The sequence below is a fragment of the Tenebrio molitor genome, chromosome X (assembly GCF_963966145.1).
Source record: "Tenebrio molitor chromosome X, icTenMoli1.1, whole genome shotgun sequence".
NCBI lineage: Eukaryota > Metazoa > Arthropoda > Insecta > Coleoptera > Tenebrionidae > Tenebrio > Tenebrio molitor.
The window spans coordinates 1,631,115-1,658,723 of NC_091055.1; the positions used below are offsets into that span (position 1 = coordinate 1,631,115).

At 32.4% G+C, this 27,609-nt stretch overlaps 1 protein-coding gene across 2 annotated transcripts in view; it reads right to left on the minus strand.

The window, feature by feature from the left end:
- Positions 1 to 22,192, minus strand: part of Dscam3 (Down syndrome cell adhesion molecule 3) — a 118,032-nt gene extending 95,840 nt beyond the window's left edge. For both annotated transcript variants that reach the window (XM_069060482.1, XM_069060483.1), the window contains exon 1: positions 22,074 to 22,192. The gene's annotated coding sequence lies outside the window, so the exon portion shown is untranslated. The remainder of the gene's footprint in view (positions 1 to 22,073) is intronic.
- Between the last annotated feature and the right edge of the window lie 5,417 nt (positions 22,193 to 27,609).

Consider the following 27,609-nt stretch of genomic DNA (forward strand, 5'->3'; position numbering starts at 1 on the left):
CATTTTATGACAGTTCTTTCAAAACAATTATAGTGATAATCACATTTACGTCTGAATTATTCAAGTTAAGCCATACGTTTTTAATGCTTTTGTTTTTCATAACCTACTTGACTTGACAAAAAAACCTAAAAACAATTACGATCTGATTCCCTTGGATTTTTTTAATTTATCTGTGCACTGAACAGGGGGGGGCGAAATTTTCACAATTTTTGTACATTTCATCAACAAATTCCACCCGATTGCTTTTGTTGCTGGCAAAACTTTTTATTCGATTATCTCGCAAAGTAAGGGTTTTTGACCCCGTACGTATTAAAAGTTTTATGCTTATTTGTAATCATAGAATCAGCCTGGAAAGTTTGTCGGTGAAATTCTGACACACCCTGTATATCAACATTGTTCAAATATTCTAAAATATCTGGATCCACGGTAATTTGGAGTGCTATAGTTTTCAATACAAGCATTTTAATTTTATTCAATACATAGCAGCCTTCATATCCACAGTGACAAAATACTATTCTAGCTACGTTGCCGTTCCATTTTTAAGAAAAATTACATTTTAAGATTTTTTTACTCCAAAGTAAAGCTATTCTTCAAAAAATTGAAGTGATCCCCTACAACGCTCTGAATTCGGAATTCGCGAATTTTGAGACACCCTGTATAATAGTGTCACCACTTGATATAATGAAATAATTAAAAACAGAAGAGTAATAGTAGTAAAGTAACTTACTGTCTTACTTAAAAAAAACTTATCAAATTCCGTAATTTGCAATAATACTACTAAACTGACAGTCTTTATGCTGCCAAAAACTGTCTTTTAATCGTAGTACATATATAGAAACTTTAATTTCGTCAAATTCAATCTACACAGGTGGGAAATTAAAAAAATAAACTGCAATCGATGGTTCAGATCAATAAAAAATTTATAAACTCGAAAAACAAAAACATACGTATGCTTTATACAAAATCGTTATTTGCTCTTCGAAACGTTTCCATCAGTTTGTATTTCTCTTTGGCAAGTGTCATTATACACGTACGAAGCAAAGCTTTCACCAGTAGCTATTTTTATAATTAATTGTTGCGTATTCCAACACTTCACAGTGGCGTACTTGTCTTGTGAAATTGTCACTTCCAGCGATGAGTGATTAATTTTTAGCATCACATAAATGTCATCTTAAACCTCCACGAATACGTTTCACGTTTTGTAGTGCGTTTACCACACGGGATATAACGCTACTGTTCTCTTTGACTTGTGTTCGAGTCTTTGAGTGTCTTGTTTTTCTCTTTCGACGCATCCGACGCGAACAAATTTACATACCATGAAAATCTTTTGTCTGAATACGTACATGCGAAAAATTGTCCCGACTCATTCCCAAATACTTACATTTTAAGTAATTTCATTTGTTTTACAAAGAGAAATTGAAGCTTAAAGCGTCGCCTCAAAGCACTCCATTTTATCACATCGGCGACTGTACTTTCTAGCACTTGAGTTTCAACACATTCATTTGTGGAACTTACAACTTACAAACATTCTCTGTATCGTATCACATCAATGTTAGATTATTACCCTAATAAAATATATTGTTGATGTGGAACAAATTTCGGGTGCAATATAATAAATCGCTGATGCGAAATGATAAATTGCCTCTGCAATGTAGTAAATAACAGACGATATTAAAACTCTTCATTATAAAATGTCATAATACGTTTCTGCCGAAACTTGAATTTTATGGCTTGATGGAAATAAATTAAACGAAATTAAGCAGATTCCTTTATTAAAGATATTATTAAGGTATTCTGTCAAGATACTTCTTCTTCTGCATGTGATACCCTTATTAGACACTTGCATTAACCCAATATAACAATTGCCGCAATCCATTTTTTATGTAACCTTTTTGTGAAAGATAAATTTACTCACCAGTGAAATAAAACAAACATCGGTGTTTTTCTTTATTTACGTCTCAAAGAAAGTATTAGATAAGTTTTTTTAGGCGCCGAGAAACAGAGTTTACGGTGGGAGTTGTATACAACTTTAAACCGATTTAGTAAAAGTTTGTAACTTCAAAAAGTACATAAAAGAGCGTTTTATGACAACACTAGTGTCTACAAAACATTTTTTAAATCAACAATTCTAATAATGTGAAAATTTATTTGCAAATATATTGTAAGACTTTCTCCAATTAAATGAGAATAAAATTTGTAATACTCATATTTGAGCTGAGAAATTAGCAATAACCACTAATGCACATGGTAACTCCATTAGATTTGCACGGTTTGCCACACTATGCAGATGCAGACCTCATTTAGATCTATTGCATTGCAGACCCATTAATGCATTTGCATCATTACTGAAACATATACATACATACACATACCTAACATTTACTACATCTGCTACAAACACATGAGACAAGAGAAATACTACTATTCAACGCCTCTCGCAGACACGAATGTCTCTAGGAAAATAGAATTTTCGTGAAAAAATTTTCATAAACTCCGTTCAGTCAAATTCAAGCAATACGAATTGTGTGGAATTTTATTTACTATGAAAACAACTATCAACGATGTACTAGAAAATGACATTTTCCAGCCTGCAGGAAATGAGCACGGAAAGCAAACGGTTGCTGTAGGGTTTCCACACCACTATAGTCAATTAATATGCGGTTGTGTCCTAATCCGGCTTGGTTAATATCAAGAGAGTGCAATGTTATCCAAAATGTCAATATTGCGATGTACTAATTGCAAAAGAATCGTACCTTGTGATTAATAAATTCGGTTCTCGGCAATGAAATACAGGTAGGACCTATCGATGTAGTGATGTTCCAAACTCGCCTGTGGATACAGATAGGTATATTCGTTTGCACTTTGCGAGATGAAGGTATCGATTGCTCGGTAAACTAGTGAAGTAACGCTCAGAATGAAGCCGAAATTTAAAGTTCTCTCGTGTTTATTTTGTTCACGTCGGTTTGGCTTGTTTTCCTTTGCACATGCTATGCCTACATATGGTATTCCAACCGCTTTCTTGCCCACCACAAACTAATATATTATCTGGCCAAACGAAAGTTTTTCTCCGATCCTTTACCGCGAAGAGATTAACAGTCTATCAAGAGATCAAAGTCTTTTCTTTCGATATATACCAGTCAGACGGAACTTGGGTTAAAGATGAATTTCGACTGTGCCAACCTTATCAATCACTGGAGCATTAGGTAAGTAATAATAACAGCTTTACTTCCTAAGCACAAAATACTCTTTCACAGCAAATACGATATAAGAGTAATCAATAACTGAACTTGATAATTTAACCGGCACAAGTATTTAAACATGTAATTTATATTTCATCTAGAACTAACATATACAGGGTGATTTGGGAGGAACGGCCGAAACTCCATGAGTGTATTTACAAGTGAAAATAATGTTTAAAAAACTCATATGTTCTTATCCGATTTTCATCTGTTTTCAAGTTATAGCGTAATTTAAAATTTAATCCAGCGTTTTACTTGTGTCCAAATTTTTGCTTGTTTAGAACAGTGTAAAATTTGAATTTCCCGCCGTTTGACATGAATGACATTTGTTTATGTTTAATCGGAACATGTTTGTTTTCAGCAAAGGGTGCTCTTAGATATTTGCTTTGAAAATAAGAATCGTTACGTTATTCTATTTTTAATGTAAAACATTGCAAAGAAAGAAAAAAAGAAAAAAAATTTGGCTCTAAATTTTAGGTTAGCTGTCAACATGCTCCAATTAATCTACGCTTTAAAAAAGCACAACAACTGACGGTTTCCAACGCCTTCCCAGCCCAGGATTTCATTTGAACGCGCCATATTTACAACGTATTATTTATCTCGTACCCTTCAATGTTTATTTGAATCTCAAATACAGACAGAAACTGTACTTTTGCGGGTACGAACATGTTCAGGGAGCGAGGCCTAATTCTTGCGTCGGCTTTTGTATACGGTTTTAAACCAGGCATGACGGAGGCATCGGACAAAAAGTGGATCAAATGGTATCAAGTTTGCTGGCTTTGAATGCAAAATTGACGTGAGAATTTGCAAAGATGGTGTTGGGGCCACTGTCAACTAATTTCAAATAACAACGGAGGTCATGTAATAAATGATAGAGTAGGTTGGTCGCCTATTATAGATTTTGAGAAGAGAAATCGAATAAAATATTAATAGCAACCGCGGAAATTGACAATATATGATTTATAAAGGGTGGAGGCGCCAAAAATCAAATAGAAAAATTCGCCGTCTGTTCTACAGGGTGTCCCATAAGTGCGCGGCAAAATTTTAACCACAAGCTACTAGGCTTCATATAGAACTCGGAAAAAATATTTTTTAAATTCTGTCAAAAAATAAAATGACATTTAATTTTTGAGCTAAATTTTTTTTTATTGCTTTTAGTCTTCTACGTTGTCCCACAACTTCGTAGGTTAAATTTCGGCACATTTTAAAAATACACCCTGTATATCATATTTTATCAAATGTACGCCAAATATTAGTACAGGTCGCACAACGTAGCTCCAGTATCATGAAACAGATAGATTTTATCAAATTGAAAACTAGTGAATTTTTATGCTGTGACAACTTTTGATATCAAGGATAGATTTTGCTCTTGCTATCCAAGCAATAATACAATATTTTACAATATGGAAATAATAGGATTTTTTATTTCTGATAATAATTTATATGCCTGACATGTTCCCGTAATAGCAAGTAGCAGCTTGTTTGCTTAATTGTTTCCTTCAATATCTCTGATGAGGCTTTGACTTTTCTTTGAATGCCGGAAAAGCAGCAAATTTCGTTAACTTGACTCGTCTCCACTTCAATTAAGTCTCGATCACACCTGATGTCTGATCTATCATGCTGTAAAAGCAAGTCTGTACCATAAAAAATCGACAAGGGTGTCATTTGCGTTGCATACAGATGTTTAACCGTAAAACTTAACCAGAATAACAATTTCACAATGGATGCATGCTGCACCTCTTCCATTAAAGTTGCCGAACAATCATTTCAGAAATCAGCTGTCGACAAGCAGTAATTAACAGTTTCGCGTCGAATGTTTTGAGCTGAAATAGAATTACATCATTTCAAAGTTACGTCAGTATTTGCGTTGGAAAGCTTGCTGTATTGTTATATTATGTAGGATGCAGGGATATTAATGCCGACCTGTCGCGTTCAGTAAGAAAAATGTATTTAAAATTTATTGTGAAATATGTGTAACAATAAAAATGTCACTTTTTACCTTAAACTGATGTAAAGTAAGTACTATGGGGTGTAAAATACTAAGCACTGGAAACTTCTAAATTTCATTTGTCAATATTATGGTAATTGATACATTGATGAGCATTTGTTCAATTTACAATTTACTTTAAATAAAGAGACGATTATATTTTTTTTAATATCACTTTTTGTTATATTATTATCTAGATTAATTTATGAAAATTGTTCGTAGTTGTTTTTGATCTGTCAAGTACACATAATGTACTGGATGTGTGTAACCCTTTGATTTCAAAGAACAAAGAAATATCTGAACCAGTGGGCAGAAGAACAAATTAAATTACAGTTTTTAATATCACCTTTGGTTGTTGTTGTTTAATCTAAATTAATACATAGGTATGAAAATTCTTCAAAGCTGTTATTAATTCTTTGATCTTCCTCGAACATAGTGTAATTGGTCAACATATATAATACTTTCGGTTCAATTCATAAAGTAAAAATTTTTTGATTTAGAGAAATATGTATTTTTAATATCACTAATAGTGGAAACTTAACGAAATTTCTGGCTTGATATACTTTTATTTCTGTAATAACTAAGTAACTGGTATTATGTGAAAAGTATCTTTTAGGTCGTACAATTCAAAGCTTAAATCAATATAATCTCAACAAATCCTGTTCTTAGAGTGGCTCGTAGTCTTACGTGAAACACGTTGTATAATCCAAGGCACCAAGAAACATCTAGAGTTTGAGCAAAACAGAAAAGCAATGACATATACAGGGTGTATCTGAAATGCGTGTGTTAATTTTAACACATCGCAGAGCCTGTTAAATGAAACTTTTTTCTATTTGAATTTTTTACGAAAAAGGATCACAAATTGATTTAAAATTTGGAATCAATTAGTCATCAATATGTATACCCGCCTATAAAAACGGAGTATCCTCAAAAAAGTTACATTGTTATAGAAAACAATAAATAATTAACATTAAAATTGTCATGGTTACAAAGCAATAGAGACTAGTTAATCACACAGGACAATTCGTTTGGTAAAATTTGGAGGGCAAAAAATCTTGGAAAACTTTTGTGAATTTTGCAAAATGTTATAGAGAAAAGTTTCATAAATTGGCGAGTTCTTCCACTGGTTCAAATATACACACGTATTTCAGATACACCCTGTATATATTTATTTTACCATATTTTTTTTTGCTCACAATCACCATTATAAAATTTTGCAATTTTGACTTGCAAGTAACAGCGAGTCAGCCAAATAAATAAAACTGGGAACATGAAACAGCATTAAAGAATTTGAGATGCGAACTATATAATTCTACAAAGATCAAGGTCAAGCTTGGAACAATATCGGGAAGAATAAAAAGTAGAGATATCTTCAGACTGAGGAAATTCTTTTCACGTATCAGCTGTTTGTCAATGATCCATTTCCCCATTAGTGGGTGGCGTGGCTGCATTTTGTGCTCTGCGCCGGACCACAGCTACAGTGTAATGATTAATGAACACTAGTGGAGCTTCCCCGACTACGAAGCTCCAAGGAACGAATAACGAAAAAATATATATTTTTTTTATTTCAACCCCACAAAGAGCCTGAACCTTTCAACAAAAAAACAAAAAAATTATTCCAACTTTGGTTTTTATTTTCATTTTTTCTAAATTAACATGTGTGACAATTCTTCACAGTTTCTGTTAATTCATTTATCTGTCCAGTACACCAATAAAAAAAGCAATTACATATTTTATTTTTCAAAGCTTACGTTGTGGTTTCTTTTTTAGACGTTTGAATAATATTTTCATTAACAAGATAATCCACTGCACCACATTAAATTGACCTTTTTGATTTATTTCACCATGATTTTTTTTTTTTTTTTCATTGAAATTGGTAGGTACGTTGGAAAATTCTTTAAAGCTTCTGTTAATTATCTTATCTGTCCAGTGCACATATTCTGTCGGATATGTGTAACATTTTGATTGCAGTACACAAAGAAACATCAGAACCTTTGAGAAAAAGAAATGAAAGCATTTTTTTGATTACTTTTGGTTACCACCCCTTTATCACTGTCAGAGTTGAAAATTGTAAATCGCTTAATTTAATTAACAAGTCAGTTGTTTTAATTAAAAACGTCTTTTTTAAACATTTCTATCCCGTGATATAGGAGATTCAAAAAGCAGGAACCAGAGGAGCGTAAACGCAGAAAATGAAATTCGTTAAATTTCAATAGGTGAATGCAAATTGTTATTCTTGCTGCAGAATAATCGGATGGCAGTGGAGCGTAAATTCGATAAACATATTTGTTAATTCGTCGGTTCGTTAAAATTATCAAATATCAAATCCCTGTTTAGACACATTCGTGAGTTTCCTCGTAATCCTTCTAAAGAAGGTTTGAAAACGTCAAAATGTTTGAATGGGTTCCAAATAATTATGTAGTTTTCTTGTTTGAATTTGGGAAATCATCCGCTTTTGGAAGTTATAGAGAATTCGCAAAAACTTGTGAACTATGAGTTGGTAACTCATTTACCAAGCCTGATTTAGTGAGCCTTATATTCACTTCCATATAATAATAAGATAACACTTGTTGCTTTCAACCCCGAGCTGCGCTAGGGAGGGTGAGTATTCTTGACGCTTTTCGTCCTTGTCTCAAACTCGCGTCTATCGCTTGTAATCGCCTTATGAATAATTACGTCATAAGACGCATTTACAGCGTTGTCAATGTATGATCAAGAAGATGAGAGTAGTTTATAAACTAATTACATCGTTCTTTGATCGATGGCGATGGAGAGTTGAACCAACTAACAGTCTGAATCCTATTAGCTCAGATCTCGAGACGTTGATTGATGCTTTCGAATAATTTAGTTGGTTTACAAACCGAGCGCCACATGAAAAACTACCGACCAAGGAAATGGAACTTGGCGCGATAAATGTACGGCTTACAGGGTTGCGACGACTGCGAGAGTGTCAACCGATAAAATTCCCTCATTTTAAAACTCTTACAAATAGGCAACTTGCCAACCACACGGTATTGCTTTCCAATTGAGATTATCCACAAAGGCTAAACATCTTCACCTTAAAATCTATACATTTACATATGACACGCCAAACAAGTGCGGCTGTGAAACAGTTATTTGTGTATCAAGACCAAAAAGTGTGAGTCTGAGTTTTCTGGCCGAGGCGCAGCCGAGGTTTAAACAGGAGAGGACAAAAAGCACTTTTTGGCAGAGGTGCACATTTTTTACGCGACCGCGCGAACTACAAAGCAAAAGACATCATTGTATCTACCTTTTTCAAATAGATAAACTTATTAATTTATATTAACAATTTTTTAATAGTATTTGTTATCAGGTTGCCAACAACTAGAAATTTACAAATTTGCAACACAATTATGTACTTATTTACATAATTTATGGTGACAGGACAATTATCGGTTTTGACGGTTTCGTTGCTAACTTACTAAACAGACCAACAGATGGCGCCACGGTCAGCGTCCGAAAAAGTGCGTTCAAAAGAGAGTTACTTTTGGACCGCTTGTGAGTACGTAAATTACCGTTTTCATTGAGGGTTCGTAAAAAACAACATACCTATTTGGAAACATACAGGGTGTAACAGAAATAAGTGCATTAATTTTAACTGGTAATAGAACTCATCAAAAGGAACAACTTTTCTCTCTGCCATTTTGGCGAAAAACGTGACGTAATGGCTTAAAAAAGTAGGAAAGATTTTTCTAAAACCGTTCATACCTCCAAAACTAAGCTACCTAAAAACGTGAAACAACCAGATTCTTACGAAGTGGATTTTTTCCTATACGGCTAGATTTGTTTGAATTTCGATTTCGGCGTTAAAAGAAGTTTTCTGGATGAAAATGGACGTTTTTTTCATATTAGCGCTGTTCTCAATTATGCAGTATTTAGTGGCGTAGGGCTATTTTAGTGAAAAATCTCTCCAATTTTTTTTGGAATTAAACATCGTTTTTCGGCAAAATGGTAGATAGAAAAGTTGTTCCTTTTGACGAGTTCTATTACCAGTTAAAACTAATGCACCTATTTCTGTTACACCCTGTATAGCTTCACTTGAGAATATAATCCAGTCATAAATGTTATAAGTTATAACTACAAAATAAAAATGGTTTTGGTTTGAGAACGGTTCCTAGATGAATGAGTCACCATTATGAATATTTGACCGATTCGCCGTCCCATAGATACGGTCCAGTAGCACTGTAATTTCCATGATCGAAGCTAGGTTATGTGAATCTTGTCTATGGTTATTCGTAACAACGTAAAGTTGCACCACACGTTTTTGATGATTTTGTTGTTCGCATCCGCTCTTAATCATCGTTTTTTAAAAACATACGGTGTATTTTTTAAAAACTAAGATTATTTGAAATTCAAATTATAAAACTGATATCGTTAAATTGTTTTAATTTGAAACGAAAGGTATGTAAAACTGAGTGGATAATCTGTGAGTTTCCTCTCTTTTGAGAGAGAAAAGATGAAGCGGATGGATAAGTGAAATGTGCAAGAGTCCCATCTTGATGCGTTTCAGGTCAATATACAGGGTGTATTAAAAATGGCGCATAATATTTACATCACATGATTCTGTGATGAATTAGAAGCAAAAAACTCTAGTACCAATTTAGTGTTAACCCTCCGGTCATGGAGTTATTAACGGCCAAACTTGGAAATTTACTTAGATTGTAATGGAGAAATACATTTAAATAGCAAAGTAATTCAACAAGTAAAATACATATTCCAGCACTAATTTTACCATTTTGAATATTGGTTTATTTGTAATTTCATATGTGACTCTTTTGCAACATCGCAACTAAGCTAGATTGATTTTTCGAACTTGAATAAAGCCTAAGACCAAATTCTAATTAGAACTTTTTGTTTGGTATTCGACGTAGATTCGCGTGACATAAATATTATGCACCATTTTTAGTACACCCTGTATAACACTTTCACACATTGCAAGATTTCATGTGAAAAAGTTGCAAACAAGATTTAAGGAAGGAAATCATACAAAGTAAATCTGTGCGTATCCCAAAAACAATAAATCTACACAGGGTGGTGTTGTCTATTTAGATGTAGAATATTTTACGAAGGATTGATTGAATTTCTCGAAGTAGCCGTTTGCGTAAGTAAGGTTAATAGTTTTTATTGACAGAACTGTTTGCAAGGGTGTAATATTTTTCAATTAGGTTAATTATGAAGATCGTTAACGACGCTTTATTGAAGCTCGGCATTATAAAACAATGTGAATAGAGGCTTAACATGCAATCATTTCGTTTTCTCCCGGTTGTCTTCTCCGTCATTCTGGATTACGGTCTTACTATTTTCCAATAATGGACTCGTTGACAGTCGAACTGGAGCTGTAAATCATCTTTCCTGTCAATAGAGCTGTTAATGAATGCGTCCTTTTGAATATTAAAAGTCTCTATATATTATTTATGACCGTCCATAGCGTTTCGCGTATTTCCATTTTGTTTTGATGTTCCCGTATAATTTCACCGTGAGACGGATTCATTAGTAAAAACCGAGCGAGTGCGAATAGTTTTCATTTTCCAGTGTTGATAAAGGCTGGGTAAATGTCAAAGTAAACTGAAGTGCATCAGTATGGAGTGAAGTAAAAAGGGGATGAGAAAAGACGTCGCTATCAATTCGCGTCCGACTCTAGTCCGCAATATCCTTCAATGGTGGAAAGCACCGTTATTTACGTCCTCCGAGTGAAAATTTTTACTTTTTACTCGGATAAAGTAACGGAATTAAAATGTCTGAGCGTCATAAAGGGGATGTAACACATATTAGCTCTCAGTTTATTTTGGGTTTATCTCAAGATGGGAAGATGTCCGCTTTTCGGCGTATCAACGAAGGAAAGCTTAGCGATTGCTTTCATGCTAATGAGATAAGTTACTTAAAGCGCAAACATTGTACGCAAATAGTGAATTCGAGTACACCCCCCAAGACCATTTTCGTTACACGGAATTTTTAATCCCGACAATCCTTTGTTTATTTTTCTCTTCCATATTCATTCGGACCAACTTCCCGATTTTATTCGCGGCATTTATTTTATTTGCACAAAAAGTTTAAATGTGACAAAAATATTAATTGGAGCTTTGCAAACTCCATAATCAAATCAAGTCTCATAGAGAGTTTGCGATGCATTAAAATGAAATTACTGCCGCTTTTACACGGAAAATCGCATTTATTTTTAGGGGACTTAACAGACACTTTAACAGCTCTGCAAAACTAGACAAAGTGTTGCCACTAGAGAAAATCTACTTTCATTTTTGACATCGCTAATATTGTCGTCGGATTATCAAAAACATCCCCTAAGCCACAATTACGGAAAACATCTCGTTAAGAGTACACGAATGGAATTGGTGACATAGACTGACTGTTTCGAAGTTTTCCATTTTCAGCATCGAAGAATCTAGACAGGAGAAATCCTGAGGAAACCTTCTACAAGACTGGCACATCGCAACGGTATTAGTTGTGGCGAGAGTGGCTAATTACGATGCGAGAAAATCGAAATGGGATGACAGAGTGCAAATAGAACTTGCAATTAGAGGAGTATAATTAGTTTTCTTATAAATGAGTTCGTTGTGGATGATGAAGATATTTTAATCACTTAATCAGACAAAGTTTAAAATTAACCATCTGACATCAAATTTAAGACGAAGCATTATTTTCTTGATTTAAGAAAAGAGACACAGATTTATCAACGAGTCAAGTAAACATATTATGTATAACGAATAAATAGAAATATTAAATATTCGCCTGCAACCTGCTTTGTTCTGTTTATTGCTCGGTTCTCTGATGTTGAGTTTCTAATGTTACTGAATTAAAATTAGCTTCGGGGAAGAAGTCATTAGGATGATTGCTTACGTTTTAATAATTGGTAATTTAATGCAGCAGACTAATTGTGATAGTAGCGATAGTAATAAAGCAATTAGGCTTCGAACTAAGGGTCTTTTTAAGAAAATTAAAATAGATTGAATTACAATATAAACAAACCGAAGTGCTAGAATTAATTGCCACGAATCCCTCTAACAGGGGAGAGAAACCTTAAAAAACCAAACTTGATCCACTGTCTGTTGAGAGACAGTTTTACACTTAGTAAATAAATTAAAAAAATAAAAAGGAGATATGACCACCTTATAAGCAATCTAATTAAACAACAGGCAAAAGAGTAAGGAAAACGCTTCGTATTTTATCGATAATAATTATCAGTTTTTAGAAGCACACAGTTGCCAGAGCTTTTTGTTTAGTTAACAGATCCTTCAGTCAACTACAAACAAAAATGTGTTGTCATCCAATACGTTCTCTATTGTGATAGCTACAAACACAAAAGGCTTGTCCATATAATAGAAAAATACACATCCAAACTTGGTGTAGTTTCGTCTTTCATTTATTTCTGCGCCAGTCAAAAATAACCCATTTTGTACGAATTAGTGTTCTACAACTTCCAAATTATTTAATAAGCATGTTTAAATTTAAATAGTCAGTCAAATTTTATTCTCCTCAAATTCAGAGCATTTCAACCAATTGTACAATTATACAGCGTGATTCACGAGAATAATGAGCCTAACGAAATTTGTGACGCAGCCAACATTACATTGACACCGATTAAGTGGATTTAACATATACATATACAGGGTGTCTCAAAATTCGCGAATTCCGAATTCAGAGCGTGGTAGGGAAGGACCCAGTGGAGCTCGAAAAATACTTAGAAAAAAAAATCGCTCTTCCTGAAGAAGATATAAGCACTTTAATTTTGTTCAATACATAGCAGCCTTCATATCCACAGTGACAAAATACTATTCTAGCTAGTTGCCGTTCCATTTTTAAGAAAAATTACAAAAATTTAAGATTTTTTTACTCCAAAGTAAAGCTATTTTTCAAAAAATTGTTTTACGTTATTATTTTCCACAATCATCTACACTGCACTTGAAGAAAACGCACTTCAAAGAGTGCACCTTCAGACCAATGTATCTTTGTGGGTTTTTTTTATTTCCATATTTGGACTACTGAAGTGATCCCCTACAACGCTCTGAATTCGGAATTCGCGAATTTTGAGACACCCTGTATATAGTTTTTCCAGCGAGAGATTGGTTGACATAAAAATCACTAAATTCTACGTAGAGAAAGCAGTATCTAGCGCAAAATTTGAAATATATGATTCAAGCAGTAACATTTTGCCCCGAAATTATGCTCTAATTAATGTATTCTAGTGCATTTTGTAGTGTTGGGTTGCAAGCCTTACAATTTAAAATTTCCCAATCTCTCGCTGGACGAAGTATACATATTTTAATTTTGTACAATATAGACAACATTCCCGGTATTACATTTGTCAAATTTAATCAAAATCAATATAAAGAAATTCCTTTTCGAGAGGATTTTCCTTGCCATTCAACGTGGAAACGCTGTAAGCATTCGGGGCACTTTTCCAGATTCCGCAATATTATCGGAAATTTTTGTATTATAAAACAAAAATGTTATGTAATTATATTATTAATATAAGTAAAAAACATATACAGTGAGCGGCAATAGTATGGAATAAATTCATTAAAAATTAAACAAAATTTTTTTCAAAAAAATCTTTGGACAGGTCAATTTTAGTTTATAAAAATACATATTTTAATGCAAAATAAAATTCGAAACAGTCATTTGTTTTCGAGTTATGACGTCATCGATAGTTTTTTTAAATGGAAACCCCATATTTTTTTTCTTGATTCTGATAGTCCTTTTAATTGTCTAAACGCCAGTATAAAAATTTTGTTACCTTACATAAGGAAATTTTTGAAAAAAAAAAATATAAATTTAGAAAAAATAAATTTTATAACGAACAAAAACAAGTCAAAAACTGTGTTAGTAAGTATTTAAAATTATGGAATTAAATGTTCGATTTGCCATCCCCCAGCTTGCTGACAATAAGCAAGTTTATGAAGAAATTCCCCCTGTTTTAGTTTTATCTAGTTTTATCCCCGCACCCAATCAAAATTAAAATTTCTATACGTTGTGTTTCTGTTAAATGAGTCATTTTCGAAAACGTTTTGTAAAACAAATAACACATACGAATGAAATTGACAGTAACATTTGACTGTTTGATTTACCTACTTGATTTTTTGACTTGTTTTTGTTCGTTATAAAATTTATTTTTACCAACTTCAGTATTTTTTTTCTCAAAAATTTTCTTATGTAAGATAACAAAATTTTTATACTGTCATTTAGATAATTAAAAGGGCTATCGGAATCAAGAAAAAAAATAGGGGGTTTCCATTTAAAAAAACTATCGATGACATGATAACTCGAAAACAAATGACTGCTTGGAATTTTCTTTGATACTAAAACATGTCTTTTTATAAACTAAAATTGACCTGTTCAAAGATTTTTTTGAAAAAAATTTTGTTTAAGTTTTAATGAATTTATTCCATACTTTTGCCGCTCACTGTATACATATATTTTTTTATATATGGAATAATCAATAAAAACAAACTACATACATGATGCAACCATCACAAATTTTGTTGGGCTCATTATTACTCGTGAATCACCTTGTATTGATGTTTAAAGAAATTTTTCAAGGAATTTCTTGGTGTCAAAATACATATTTAAGTATTAAATAACAATTAGAATGATTTCATAAGCGTTTCACTCACTTTGCATAATTCAGTCTTAACAAAATAAAAATCATTATAAATATACAGGGTGTTTTTGAAATGCGTGTACAAATTTTAACCATGAGCAACTGGCTTCATGTAGAACTCGTAGGTACATTTTATAAAATATGATATACAGGGTGTATTTTTAAAATGTGCCGAAATTTTACCTACGAGGTTGTGGGACAACGCGGAAGACTATAAGCAATTAAAAAAATTGTACCTCAAAAAATAAATTCCATTTTATTTTTGGACATAGAAGTTTTTAAATATTTTTTCCGAGTTCTACATGAAGCCAGTAGGTCGTGGTTAAAATTTGTACACGCATTTCAAAAACACCCTGTATGTATGTATGTAGGTATTTAAGTATGTACCTGTAAGTTTGTCTCTTGATTTTTGTATTTAAGAGGAGATTTTTATTGGTTTTTAAATCAAAACTGACAGCAAATGGCCCTCCGGTTCTTATCTCGTTTGATATTTGATGTGATAAATGTCAAAAGCACGACTTATTGTAAAATACACCTTCTGTTGTGAAATATCATTAGCCGATATTAGAGGTGTAAACCCATTCAAAACGGTAATTTGGTTATTGATCGGTGATTTTATTTGCTTACCTAATGTAAAATATTTATGTTAGTCAACCAGGGCTATCAGTTAATGAGTTTCGGCTGATCTGCGTTTTTCACTAATAATCAAATTTTAGGAAGCATTAACGGTTTTACTCCGTCATTTCGCGAAGCTTAGATGCACGCGCTATCCGGCTCGAAGGACGGGGGGTTAGCAGTTGGCATTTATTTCAACTAATATAATGCGGCCGTTGTCAACAAAGCGCTGTTTGGGTGCATATTTCTAGTGGTGTTTCGTCGTTTTTATCACCCAATTTCGTGGCACAAGTTAAGATTGTTTCATTAAAGTCATTGGAGTAAATTGGCTATGTCGCGCTCGTGTATACGAGCCTAGACTCAGTTGCGTTAGCATCGCTACAGCAGATTAAAGAAACGACTGACTTCGGACGTTACGACAAAATTGCTAATTATCATTTCCCGGAAAATAACAAAAGTTTCCGACGAGAAATCACCGAGAAAAAGTGTACTTTCCTTTTTAGTGCTGGTCATCCCAACTGAAAAATCTTAAAAAAGCTGTTTTTAAAGGGAAAGTTGTAAAAATATCATTTACAACAAAATCATAAAAATAAATCCCCAACATTGGGTTCCTTTAAATGCAGGACCGCTGAATTCAGGACAACAGAAAATTTGTCTATGGGATGTGAAAAATGTTTTTACGAGGCGTAATAGAAGAAATTAGATAAATGGAGCAAAGGTGCATAAAATGCTCGACTACAGATTTTAGTTGACGAAATGCCACGTGAATCATGAGGTTGTGCAGTCCATTTCTGGTAAACATGACGAGAATATATTAAACGTGCCCTTTGCATTCAGTTAGTTGCATCTGTCTTGAGATTTATGCAGCAAATTTGCTGTCATCTCTGACTGAATTGTAGTCACTAGAAAATGTTCAATTTCCAAGTGGACGTTGTGTGCATATTTGGAACTATTATAAATGCAAACATAATTCCTAGGCCAAATGCTACCAAACAATTGAAATAATGAAAATATAAATCATCTTTGTAAAACACTCGCCACCAGGAAATTACACATTTAAGAAGCTCAGATTAGTGTGTTGCATTTGTAGCCCCTTTTAAAATGTTACATTTAAAAGATTTCAAACATTCAGGGAAGCTTTTCTTTTTTTTTGTCAGAATAAAAATTTCATTTGATATTTATGAAGACATTAATTCTAACCTTGATACGCTTTTGGTCAAAACTTGTTTATTGTTGATAAATTCCACTGAAAATACAAATTAATTGTTGTACTCGTACATCGTATATTTTCAGACTGAACAACATGGTTGGCAACCATAACAAAACAAAACACTAGATGCTGGTCTTTAGCCAGGGTTACCAAACTACAATCAGCTTTCCATAGCCGCCTAAGCACATTTATAATGAATTAAGTACCGTGCCTTCAAATAAATTCGGAATTAGTTTAGGCTGGGATTTTATTATGAAGTTGGCAACATGCATTTTTTAGACAGCACAGCAATGACCTTGGACAGCACAGTACACGTGTTTATTCTGATCGTGACATAAAACTGTTGAAAACTGTCAGTGCTGAACAGTCAACCAACCATTAATAGACAAAATATAGAAATCACAGACCAATTCCGAATTAATTTGAAGGCACTGTATAACCATGACGTGTGTGAATTTTATTAAGATCAATGACATTTTCATAAAGTAATTTTTATTTTTACCGGTGGTCCCTTAATTTTGTCCAGAAGTGTATATTCTTTCATTGTCTGTGAAGCTAAAATGTCAAATTCCATTGTTCTAAAAATATAAATACAGCAGTTTCTTGAAAATCTAACAATTAGAGGTACTGTCGAGGTACTGTCACTTCTTTATCGGTTTGTTTTCTTTTTGTTTTATCGCAAAAATTTTGATCGCAGTTTGTTCATTTTACAATTAATTTCCAAGATATAAATACAGGGTGTAACAGAAATAAGTGCATTAATGTTAACTGGTAATAGAACTCATCAAAAGGAACAACTTTTCTCTCTGCCATTTTGGCGAAAAACGTTGCGTAATGGCTTAAAAAAGTAGGAAAAATTTTCCTAAAACCGTTCATATCTCCAAAACTACCTAAAAACGTGAAACAACCAGATTCTTACGAAGGGGATTTTTTGATATACGGGTAGATTTGTTTGAATTTCGATTTCGGCGTTAAAACACTTTTTCTGGATGAAAATGTACGTTTCTTTCGTATTAGCGCCGATCTCAATTAGCCATTGCAGTATTTAGTGGCGTAGAGCTATTTTAGTGAAAAATCTCTCCAATTTTTTTTTGGAATTAAACATCGTTTTTCGGCAAAATGGTAGAGAGAATAGTTGTTCCTTTTGACGAGTTCTATTACCAGTTAAAATTAATGCACCTATTTTTGTTACACCCTGTATGTGTGAATATGCTAAAAGAAAATATTTTTTTACCACATATTTCAATTACATTTATAAAGATGAAGTAAAATAATAATTGAAAAGTTTTTGAACCAAAGCTTTTTCTTTGTTTTAATCGATAATTAATATTTGAGAGTACACTTGTGTCGCTAATTCCACTATTGATAGTAAAAAAGAAAAAACAAGAATGTCTACCCTTGTTACCATGTCAGGTAAACATCAATTTTTAAACAAGAAGTACAAATCAATAACGTAAAATAAATTTTATTCGATTCGATACAACTCCCAAGAAATGAATTTGAAAATTTCCAGAACTACACTTGTTCTTACAACTGTAACAAATTTCTTTATCGTTATCATCCCAGCTAGCACATCATGGTTTTATGAAACCCAACAGTCCGAAGGGCGACGTCTGTCAGATAAAAAATTCACTCTTTGTAGAAAAACACTAACTCTAATTTAATCCTTCGTAATTTAGGTCATTACCTTCCCACTTAGACAAATTACATTAGTAAGATTAAGCTACCACCTCTACGTGTTTCTAATTAAAATTATCAAAAGTCAAAATTTGTTTTCTAATTAAAACATAGAACTGAAGCGACGGTTTTAATGCAGAATGGGAATAAATTCTGGCCGACGCATACACCACATATCATATTTATTTGAATTTATATTCATGTTTGGTATTAAAGCTTCGAATAAACATTAAAGGGAAAAAATAGGATGCTCTATATCTCAGGAATTTCGTGTTTGGTTCAATCGGTGTATTATCACAATGCTTTGTTTGATTTGGAACCTTTTTATTAATTTTGAAGTTCGTCAGTTCTGGATCAAAACGAATATGCAATGTGTATGAATTGCACTATTTACTGAAGCATAAAACTATGAAAAAATATCACACTTTGAGTTCAATATAGGGATAGAAAATAAACAAAGCGAGACGTTCATTATATAACTCATATTTAATAGTGCTCTGACGTGACTTAATTTTGAGAGATTTTCTAGGTTCGGATTTTACATCTGTCAGATCCAACAGACACAGATGTTCCTTAATACGAAGCCCTAAAAATTGCCAGTTCGACCCGACAGATATTAATGTTTAATTAGGCAAGTTTCTTGACTCAAATTAAATAATATTTCAGTATTATTCCCCGGCTGGACACAAAATTTAACGAGCACTCACATTTTTTTATTTAGTGAGGCACAAAAGTCACAGTGAAATATATGTGAAATATTAAATAAGAATTCTTTTTAGTAATTTATCAAATGTTGTAAATATTAATTATTTAACTGAATTAATTTAACAAGGCAATGTAGCGGACCGCTGATACAATGAGATAAATCACTTGAACCTTGTGTCTTCTAGAATTTCAAATTTAATGCATATTATTCTTAACTGAGACAAAGTTGGCGTAATAAATCTGTAAACTTTAGAGAATCGTCTTTATATTAAAGTCTGCACTTAAAAAAAAAGTAAATGATAATTGTCGTCGATATAAGTTTTAAGTCACAACAAAATTACAGGTGTCCCTGAAATGCACGGCAAAATCTTAACCACGAGGTACTGGCTTCATGTAGAACTCGGAAAAAATATTTAAAAAATTCTATGTCAAAAAATTAAATGACATTTAATTTTTGAGGTACAGTTTTTTTAGTTGCTTTTAGTCTTCTACGTTATCTCACAACCTTGTAGGTAAAATGTCGGCACATTTTATGAAAAAATATGATACACACGGTGTATTTTTAAAATGTGCCGAAATTTTACCTACGAGGTTGTGGGACAACGTAGAAAACTAAAAGCAATAAAAAAAAACTGTCCCTCAAAAATTAAATGTCATTTTATTTTTTCACACAGAATTTTTTAAATATTTTTTCCGAGTTCTACATAAAGCCAGTAGATCGTGGTTAAAATTTTGCCGTGCATTTCAGGAACACCCTGTATAAGGTATAATTATGAATTATTATTTTCCCCAAACTTGACTGCGCATTCCACAAAACTAACAAAATAGATAAATAATAGAAATGTTTGATTCTTAAGTTTCTATTTTTACTTTATTCGAACTTTCTCCTTATACTATAAAAGCTATCTATGTTTTATGTGCATTATGATAATGTAATAGGGATCGAGATTGCTTTATAAATTGTATTTTGGGTTGCATTTTTAGTTAGTCAGGCTCGTCATCTTACGTGAATAACCCTGTAGAAAGTTAAATTTCAACTTGCTCCAGTTGATATTAATTTTACGCCAAAATAACCTTTAAATTTATTCCACCATTTCAGTATCCCTCATATTTGCTAGAAATTAAAGACTTTTCTGGACTTAAATTGTATCATGTGCTCAAAGTTGAAAAAATAAAGAGAAAAATGCGAACGCTATCATTTTTACTTTCGTATTTTCCAGGGACAGTTTTATACTTTTTAAAACTTCAGCATTAAATATTTGTATTCGTACTTTTTTACATCCTGTGTGTGTGTATTTGTGTCATTTTTGTATCATTTGCCATGATGTAAAGGAATTGAGAAATATATTTTTTTACGACATACGCAGAAAGCTCAACTTTCTGCTCGCAAAATACTGAGGAAAGTTGGTTTTTCCTCACTAGAGAGGAAAAAATTGCAGTGCTGCAATTGAATGTTGTTTCACAAAAAATAAATAATTTTGTTAAAAAAATGTATTTAGTTGTCCAATACTTATTAACATATAGAAGCAATTATGTTTTGTGATTGTCTTATTGTACATTATTTTTATAATTTGTAAATGTATTCAGAGCACATTGGCAACACTGTTAAATTGTTAACCTGCACTATATCCGCCGTCCGCGTCATCCGTCATCGTGAGGTAAAGTGTTCATCAGTTGAGAGTATTCTCGCAAGCGTATTTGACAGAATTGTCAATGAAAATAAAATCTTCAACACTATGAAGTATACTCCATATTCATGAAACGAAAAAGAGGAAAAAATTAAAATTTACTACATGTAGAAAAAATGTTGTGTCCAACACGAGAGGAAAGTTTTTTTTCACTCTCGCTCAAATGCATCACTCGCTACGCTCGCGCTCGTGAGTCAAACTTCGAGCTCGAGTGGAAAAAAGAACCACTTTCCTCTCTAGTTTGACAAATAACTATTAGTTTAATTTTAACGATCGTTATTAATTCGTTGTCTCAAAAATAATAGCGATGTTAACAGGTCTGAGTATTCTTTGTTTAATGAAAACGGCGATTATGCGGACATAAAAACCAAGAGGTCACGTTATAAAATATTATTTCCTTAGTCGCTCGCACACTTTATTAAAGCTTATCACGAAATTTATCTCCTTACAATAGCGCACCAAAAAAGTTGTTACATCGCTATAAAATAATTATACCCGGAGCTTCCACCATAAAACTAGATATTTTCGGCGAGTGTAATAGAAACTTTATAACTGGAAGCCCCCAAGAACGCGACTTTTATCCTATTCGTGAAACTAACAAAACACAAAATAGCAATATCAGAAGCGTTGTATTATATCGTTTATTTGAGTTTAACACAGTGTTGTCAGCAATACGAAATCGTAAGCTTGAAATATTATTTGGAATAGTCATACATCAACGTAATTCTCTCTGATATATGGAACGGGGGCCGCAGTGATTAAAATCGTGTTTGGTATCGAAAAACGCGGAACAAAAATTATAAATAGCGCATTTCAATTGGTGCAATTAAGACAATAGAGTGGAATAGTTCTCCTTTCAAGGGAGCACACACCTGTATAACTTCATTATTACTTTGTTCGCTATTGTTCTGATATTCGAGAATTAAATTGACACCACCGTAATTAATTAGTATTAGTTTGGCTCGACTTTCGATGTTACAAAACGACGATATCAGTGGAGTTTCAGGTAATATTACGATGTTAATTGATGAATTGATGAGTACGCGTGATGACGAAATAATCATCAACAAAATTCAATCGGTAGAGACCAACTCTTCGAAAAACGCGAACAGGAGCACGTTTTCGTACCAAATTCATTTATACTGGAAAACATGTCCAAACCTGTCGTTTTCAAAATGAAACATTTCTTTTCTAAATTCTTTATTTATATTTGTACGATGTGACATTTTTCCAAGAAAAAAATTATAGAAATCCCTACTTTTTCGATTTTTCGAGTAACTGGTACAGTTTTGTGTCAACAGCGGGAAGGATAACTTACCACGTGGAACGCGCCCTGAAGGAGACTCTGCACGAAGTGTTTCACCCGCGACGCTCGAGTTGCTACTGAAGCATCGGGACGCATCCTGTTCAGGATGTCTGATCTATCCTGCGTTGCGCTTGTCAGGATGATACCCAACCACATAAACAGTTCCTCTACTCCATATACCTACATAAAATTGAAACCACCACATTACGCTACAATTACTGTGCTTTCGAAGGTAATAAGCAATTCACTTGATTGCGGAACTATGTAATAGAGCAATTTTTTAAGATTTACAACATTTTTCGTCATGTATTGCATTGAAAAATCTACCATTTTGTAATTATTTATCGTGACTGACACACGCCCCATTAACATGCAATACTTTTTTTATCATTTAAACTACACAAATTTTAAAAACCAATTATTGGTAATACAACAATAAAAACAAAAATCACAGTTTTATTAGGAAAATAATTTCACTTTGACAATTTTTTAATTGTTAGTTTTTCTGTGTAATGTCAGATATACAATCGCTTTCACGGGAATTATATACAGGGTGTATCAAAACGACCGCACCAACTACTTCTAATCGTATAAAGTAGAGTTAAAGGAACGTGAAAAAAATAATACAAATACTCTCCTGGTGCTTTTTTGTTTTTTATTATTCTTCCAGATTTTTATTTCTTTTCTTGACATTTAAAAGCACATGATTAATTGACTAAGATTTAATAAAAAATTGTGTACCTAACAAAAATTTTAAATTTCGGAATTTAAAAAATCAAATGGACTAAAAGAAAAATAATTTAATTAGTGAATGTTATTGCAATTGAATGAATACTCTGTCTAAAATACAAAATTGGAACAAAAAAAAAAATTCAAGAACATTTTTGGTTAAAATTTTAACTTTAACACCCTGTAAGTTTGAACTGAAGCTTAGAAAACAAATTTTTCAATTTTTGTATGTTCTTCTTACTCTATTCTGTACAACTGCTAGTAGTTGGAGCGTTCGTTTCGAATCACCCTGTATATGTTCTCATAACAGAGATTAAAATATTTTCATAAATGTATATCCCCACCATTTTCACGTATAAGAGAAAAAGATACTGGTTCCAAAAAAAAAGAAATTCTGCTGAACTAACGAAGTTATTACAATATTTCATCAAATGCTTTTCCAGTTCATTTACATTTTGCAATTTACAAATTAGCAATATCAGACAATTTTCCGGAAGAAAGTGTATGAATCAATTTTTTTATTTTGTGTAAATCGTTAAACAAAAAGGATATTGAAACATTTCAATGTGTTTTAATTTCATTCCTGGACATACAAAGTGATCAAAAAGAAAACAAATCAAAACAAGCGTTGCAAATTATCGGGCATGTCGTAGCGGAATTCTATACAAATAAGCATTCAATGCATAGACAATTTGTGCAATTTGTTCCGGAAAAAAAATTAATTCCCTAGTTTCTGGGATAGAAATTTGGATAAGGATCGCACCGGAAGAGGAGAAGGAAAATAAAAAATATTTCTTCGCCTTTTGTAGACTCTAAAATTGAGCAAGTCAAACCAGATCATGTCTTGTTTTCATTTCCAATTTTTAACCAGAGAAGAATAAAAAAAAATGTAAACGAGCAACTTGTTCCAGGTCTCTTAAATTCTCGTGTTTGCGTTACAATGCCCCACAACTGTAAACTATTCAAGTACTTGTACATTGTTATTATTGTGACAAATGCATGAAATACATCAAGCGCACTTTTCTCTCCTGTTCCACACACTTTTTATGGCGGAAGTTAGAATGCCCGTCATGGCTAATAAATTTTTGGCGCCATATAAATAAACGATTATATTCACTTACAATAGAATTCATTTGAATATGCGAACAATAGCAATTTCATAAAACAAATATATGTGGAACTGAAAACAATAATCCTTTACCCACAAAAAAATGTCGAGATGTGGTACAAGGGGTGATTAATATCGGTTTAATTATTATGCTCGATTTTGACAATTAAGCTATTCAAAAAAGAGAACACTCAGAAAGTTTGCAGCTGATAAAGCAATAGGTGCATGAAAATTACGTGAGAGGGAATAAAGAAAGCATTGTCAAAAATAAATATGTATCGAACAGCTAACTCTACTTGTACAAAATTGTACGGCGATAAAATAAAGAAAAACGTCGTTACAAATTTAGTTTTAAATTTTTTATAACCAATTACATTGTCATTAATTAGTTCCCAAAAAGGTATCCACATATTCGTCGTCCAACGGTAATTAGGTATGTCCATGTGGCTAGCATACTAATGAAGTCGTTTAAAAACAAAATACACACTACATTTTACATGGCAATGTGAAACACCCTTCCCGTGGGGGCGGAGAAGTGTCGGCGCAAGGCTACACCACTATCTACAACGTTAATGCTAAGAGGGGTAGTATTCTTTTACGAAGTTACCATTTAAACGTTTGCTGTATCAAAGATCCTGAAGGTTTAACAAAATAGAGTGTCGCTCGCTGCAAGCGATTGACCATAGTTGTGAAAATAGGTCGACGTTAAATAAACGAATGCAAATGCAATGTATATTTTACAACTTCAAAGTCTGTTTGCGCATTTCGAACTGATGTTCCAAACCCGAGAATGTTTTCAAATAGCGATTGAACAAAAGATTCTCGATAATTCAATTTGTGCCGGGGAAAGGATTAAAAATTCCAAAAATGTAAATAAATAAATAACAAATCATTTCACAGTATATCAAAAAATTTTAAAAACAACTTCTATAACAATTGATGAGATTTATTCAGTCACTCATATACTAAATCGTGCTTGTATCATTTATACAAAATTTCATTTACTATGATGAATAAAAAAACGTGATACCAGTGGCGTACTCAACTTTTCTGCATTGTACGTCTGAAGATCCTAGGGTTTTAATATTCTGATGTATTTCGATTTCACCCTGTATATTAAGTAAATATGTAAACAAACAAATAGTTTTTTGTACGGGTAAAAAACAACAAAAAACAATTAGAGAAAAAAATTAATAAAGAATATATAAATGGAACTTACATAAAAATGTCAAAAGTACCCCCAATACAGGGTGTAACAGAAAAAAATGCATTTATTTTAACTGGTAATAGGACTCATCTACTACAACAACTTTTCTAAATATTTTTTTTCGTTACCCGCCTATGGAACGATTTTAATCTAACTACATATAATACAGAAACAAACAGCAATAATAAAAAAACAAACTAAAGTGAAACCATTTTATTCATCAAATGCAATACGAAGGGAATAAAAACATTCAGTTTTTACGATTCCTGTTTAAAAAATTTTCAGATCTATACAATCGCATTCATCGTGAACGGCACGTCAAAATAAAGGGGGGACAAATGGCAATTAAATTTTGCAAATTCCAAGAAACAATATTTAGAAAAGTTGTTGTAATTGATGAATACTATTACCAATTAAAATAAATGCACTTTTTTCTGTTACACCCTGTATAAATAAAAAAAAATACAAAACGTTCAAATTTGCAAAATTTTTAAAATCCTACGGCAAATAGTAAAAAGATCTTTGATTGTTTCGCATCTAGTAACATTTTTAATATGTAATTTACATATAAATAATTAAATAATACTTATTTGGTATTAAAGTAGTTAAGTTGTAAATGTATTCCATTTGTCTTACAGCACTGAGTAATAATTTAATTTATCAAATGCTTCAGAAAAATCACACCATCCTATTTCTTTGAATTCATAAATTCAAATTGCAATTGTAGATCTACTTTTGGAGCATTGGTGTAATAAAAATAAATAATACATATAATAACTTACTATAATAGAAGAAATTTTAAAAATAAAACTCAAACATTATTTTAGGAGTTTTTAGCGTTATATGAACTTTATCTTCGATGATGAGTACCTAAATATTTCAGAATTGTATGATTTATTAGAAATGCTGTAATCAATTGTGTGTTGCTAGGAATTTTCTGAGAATAATCCCAATATTGTGATCAACTTAAGGTCTCAAATAGAGTTTTGTAACTTAATACGATAATATGTAATATGAGATACAAAGATACAACTGCAGCAAACACGGAAAAATGACAGTAATAGATAGAAAAGTTCACCCCTGTCAAGTATCATCAAATGTTATTTTGTTTGGACCGTCTATATCTATTTTCTCTACGTTGAATTCTCATACAGAAGCTACGAATATGTTACCTCTCGTTGTTCAGTCAAGTAATAAATAATTTCTATCTGCTCCGTGAATATGAAAATCATGACCAAATATTTACAAATCAGTAATGAAGGGATTCACCCAGGTTTCTATGATGATATAGAAGTCAAAATTACCAGCAGCAACTGTGTTATTAAATTCACGTAACTTACCCGTAAGACTCTTCACGTTTCGACGGTAAATTAGAATTTTTCTCAGTAATATCATCATTTATTTATGTTATATCAGCTGTTATAAGTATCGAAATTTTTTTTTATTAAATATAGATATGTATATGCAAAAATCTACATCAAAAATGATTTTGAAAACGAGATTCAACGGATTCTCAAACTCAATTTTTTTCGTAAATTGAAAGCAAACTATTCCCATTCCGAATTTTCGACTTCATGGTTTATACTCGAGACAAACCTCGACAAATTTTTAAATAAATGCAGAGGTCTTGGTTTAACAGAAATTCCACTGCAAGACATTGATTACCATACTAAATACATATTAGCGAAACATTTACCACAAAAAACCCGAAACACCTAAACACCTAAAACATCAATAAAATCAGTAAAGTTGCTAAAATCAGAACCGTTTACAGTGGGAAGTTTACCGGCAAAAATAAGCCAATAACTGTATCTTACAGCCGCCTGCGGTAATAAAAGCTCCGACTAAAGAAGCCGATAAGATGGTGCGATTAAAAAGGCAAAGTATGTTTAATATTTTGTAATTGTTTAATTACAAATAAATAATACTCACAGAATTAACACTAATTTAATAATAATTGGCACTGCGAACAGAGCTACGTAAAGTCGAATAATTTATATACAGAGTGTTTTTGAAATGCGTAACCAAATTTTAATCACAAGCTACTGGGTTCATGTAGAACTCGGAAAAAATATTTCAAAAATTCTATGTCAAAAAATAAATTGACATTTAATTTTTGAGGTACAATCGTACTTATATCATATTTTATAAAACGTACACCAATGCGGTTTCCTTGTTTTAAAGCATATTTCCTAGAGGTTACTTCGCATTGACGTACATTTTATAAAATATGATATACACGGTGTATTTTTAAAATGTGCCGAAATTTTACCTACGAGGTTGTGGAACAACCTAGAAGACTACAAGCAATTAAAAAGAATTGTAGCTCAAAAAATAAATGTCATTTTATTTTTTGACATAGACTTTTTTTTAATTTAATATTTTTTTCGAGTTCTACATGAAGCCAGTAGCTCGTGGTTAAAATTTGGTCACGCATTTCAATAACACCCTGTATACATTTATCTACTGATGAGACAAGCAACTGCACAGTACATATTTACAAA